The sequence below is a fragment of the Microcaecilia unicolor genome, chromosome 9 (assembly GCF_901765095.1).
Source record: "Microcaecilia unicolor chromosome 9, aMicUni1.1, whole genome shotgun sequence".
Taxonomy (NCBI): Eukaryota; Metazoa; Chordata; class Amphibia; order Gymnophiona; family Siphonopidae; genus Microcaecilia; species Microcaecilia unicolor.
Genome location: NC_044039.1, coordinates 65,461,396 through 65,465,062, shown reverse-complemented (window position 1 = coordinate 65,465,062; position 3,667 = coordinate 65,461,396). Strand labels below are relative to the sequence as shown.

Genomic DNA, 3,667 nt, shown 5'->3' with positions numbered 1-3,667 from the left:
ACATGTGTTCCCAGGTCACGGATTTCAGCCCTAATTTCTGTCAGAGCGTTTTGGACATCCTTTCAGACCCCCGCCAGATCAGCCTTCAAGTCCTGAAACCAATCCACCACAACCGATTTAGTAATCTCGCAAGAGTCCTCTAGTCCTTCTTCAGTATGCTCCTCGGTTACAGCTGGAATCGCCACCATCTTGGACTCGCTCCACTTTGGCCCTGCCGAGACCACCGGCGTTTTTTTGCTTTGTTCCGTCGTGAAACAGAATCACTCCAGCCCCTTCTTTGGCGGCATAGCTCTGGGACCTCTCCCCTGCGATCCAAGCTTCGAGATGCTGCTCAAATCTACGGGATTTGCTCACTTTTAATAGTGCCCCAACGGAGCTCCGCGTTCAAGCTGCCATCCCGGTCCGTGACGTCACTTCCTTCTCTCTGTTATTCAGTTTTAAAATATCCTCAATACATATTGTGTGCCTTTTTGTTGTTGCTGCTTAATAAGAATGGCCTATGACCCAGAACGGAGTGCTGTATGCTGGGGCACAAAGGGGGTTTATTTTGTAAAGAAGGTATCAACATTTAGGTGCAAAGAACATACATAAATGATCAGAATACTGGCATATATGCACATATGTGTACTTATGCACATGTGTGCGTATTCTGGCTATGTGTTGTTGTATAAAAGAGTGCCTAAATGCAACAGTACATAGACATACACATGTGCAAAATCTGGGTGGAGCACAGGAATATGTACATAAATTATAAAATACTATAATTTATGTGTGGTTATTAGCAATCAAGTTGTCAGCATTAACACCAGGCGGTTGCACTTAAATTACATGTGTGTATTTATGCTGCTGTGCATTTATTCTATAAAGGAAAGTAGGCACCTAATTTGTTTTGTAGAATAGGCTCCAGATAGGTGCTTTCCTGGCACTTAGAAATAGATGCCTCTTTATAGAATTGCCCTCTCCAGATTCAGATTCCTGCTGCTACTATGGAGAACCCCAGGAATGTGAAGAGGTAGTAGTATATATGGACTGTGGTGAAATATGTATAGAAATGAATTTATTAAAGTTTAAGATCATGTTAAAAATGCTTTATTTTAGACAGGTATTCAATTTTATAGAACAGGAGGAGCCTAGAATCTATTAAGTTTCTGTATTGTGAAAGCAATAGTCTTGAGTATGTTTATGTATACTTTGAGTGAATGTGGTGAGGTCTTTTCTATTAATTAAATGGTGTTCTTTCTAATTAAATTTGTTAACCTCCTTGATTTTTGTTAGCTAGGCGGTATACTAAGTTTTTATAATAAACAGAAACATATATGGATTGTGTGTGTATGTGGAAGTGATGTATGAATGCCTGTAGAGGGGTGTGTGAATGTTTGGAGTGATGTGTGGTATATGGAAGATACATATGTGTGTGAGTTTTGTTTATGTATGTATGCATATAGAGGGATTATAGAAGGCACAGACATAAATATACTTACACTTTACACCCAAAGATACATACCCTGGATTCTATAAATGGTGCCCAAAGTGCACGTGATCCTGAGATCCACAGGTAAATAAATTAGATAACAAGCCACTAACATTAGGTGTTTACAATTATTGATGTTAATTGGCACTAATTTTGATTTGAGTGCGGATCTGGTTGCACATGATTCCATAAAGATAATGCCCAAATCCTTAAAGGGGGCATGGCCATGGGAAGGGCATGGGCAGGACAGTGACATTCACAAACAATGTATGCAGTGTTTCAGAATTCTAGGGATCCACGCCCAACTTGTCTGCCAGGATTTATACCAAGTTTCACTTGTTCTGCTAACTGTAACAAGACATATTTTTGTTTCCCACAGGATGATGTGGTGAAAAGCAGCAGCCAGAACCAGTGGCATAGCAGGGGGGGGCTGCCACCCGGGGCGGGGTGGTTTGCCGTTGCACCCCACCCCGGGTGCAGCACGATGACATCCCCCCCTCGGTGCAGTGACACCCCCCTCCCCCCACCAGCTCCCGCACCCTACCTTTAAAAAGAATGTCGGAATCTGAGGCGAGGCACAGCCCCTCGCACTTGCCCTGCACGTAAAAGAAATGTGGACCGTTGGGCCTTCTCTCGCTCTGTCTGTCCCGCCCTCCGCTGACGCAACTTCCTATTTCCGCAAGGGCGGGACAGATAGAGCGAGGGAAGGCCCGACGGTCCACATTTCTTTTACGTGCAGGGCAGGCGCGAGGGGCTGCGCCTCGCCTCAGATTCCGACATTCTTTTTAAAGGTAGGGTGCGGGAGCTGGTTGGGGGGTGTCGATGCGCCGAGGGGGGAGCTGGCAAGGAGCACCCCGCCCCCCCCCGAGCTGACACCCGGGGCGGACCACCCCTCCCGTACCCCCCCCCCTTGCTACGCCACTGGCCAGAACAGTGTTAGGAGCCTAGCCCTGATAGGTGAGAATCCTATGGCAAATGTGGCTTCTTTTCTGGGCCATACTTGTGACCCTTTAAAGGGAAAAAAAGAGAGAGAATGAGTATTGTGAGGGAGAGGGCTAGCAGGCATTGAGCAGTGGTATTTTGGGGGGGGATGCTAGACCCCTAAAGCTGATAGGTGTGTGCTTCTCATTTGCAGAGACACGAGAAATGACACCAAAAGAGGGTGCACCTATCCGCCATGCCACAGAGACCATGCGAGACAAGCTGAGGTCAGTCCATGGTACCATAACATCACCAGAATAAGGGCATTAATTTTCCCCAGCAAATCACAATCAGTAGAGGAATGAAGTCAGGAACTGCTATGATATGTCTCTCTTTCTTATGGCTACTGTAGTGAGGCCTGGGCTGCAGACTCTGGAGACTACATCGTACGATATTTATTTATTTATTTCAGAACATTTATACCCCACTTTATACCACTTAAAGCAGCTTACAATGAACTGTGAAATCAAGTACAATGACAGTTAAGAGGGCAGAAGAATCAGTGGGAGAAGGGAAGGGAGAACAGAAATTGATTAGATAAAAAGAGAAACTGAAAGGAAAGGTGAGAAAGTCCAAAATGGGCCATAAATATGATGTTAGGAAGGACTTCTGATGATATTTGGGGGCGAGTAGGCTGAACCCTCCTTCGCTGCCTGTAGAGAAAACAGTGGATTGGACAGAGGCAACAGGATGAGAGGAGACCGATCAAGCAGTCTGATGCGGAGAAGCAGGCAGCAGAAGAAGTTGAAAGCTGCTTCAAGCACAAGAATGGCAGTGGAAACATCCCCAGGCTGCAAGTCGTTCTCTGGTGCTTCTCCAACTCAGCGCTGGGCAAGCGAGTAATATGGGTGGTGTCAGAGCCATACTCAAGGTTACAAGGTGAGCAAGGAGGCTTCAGTACTACATCACAAAATCATTATATGTTTCTAAAAGTCCTCATGCCCAAAGTTGGGCGCCAGAATCCCACTGGCTGCTATTCTATAAAGAGTGCTCAGCCCACAGCGCCTCACTAATCTATTACGTTTCTTTGAAGGGGTGAACAAACACGTGTATAAAGGTGAGCCGGTCGATATTGTGTATCTGCATTTTCAAAAGGCATTTGACAAAGTATCTCATGAAAGACTCCAAAGGAAATTGGAGAGTCATGGAATAGGACACGATTGTATATTAAAAACTGGTTAAAAGATAGAAAACAGAGAGTAGGGTTAAATGGAC

General features: G+C 45.3%; 1 long non-coding RNA gene across 1 annotated transcript; it reads left to right on the top strand.

The window, feature by feature from the left end:
- Positions 1-2,407: 2,407 nt before the first annotated feature.
- Positions 2,408-2,832, top strand: LOC115478030. Its single transcript, XR_003943416.1, has 3 exons — positions 2,408-2,428; positions 2,607-2,679; positions 2,805-2,832. It is a non-coding gene; the product is annotated as an uncharacterized LOC115478030 (long non-coding RNA).
- Positions 2,833-3,667: the final 835 nt, after the last annotated feature.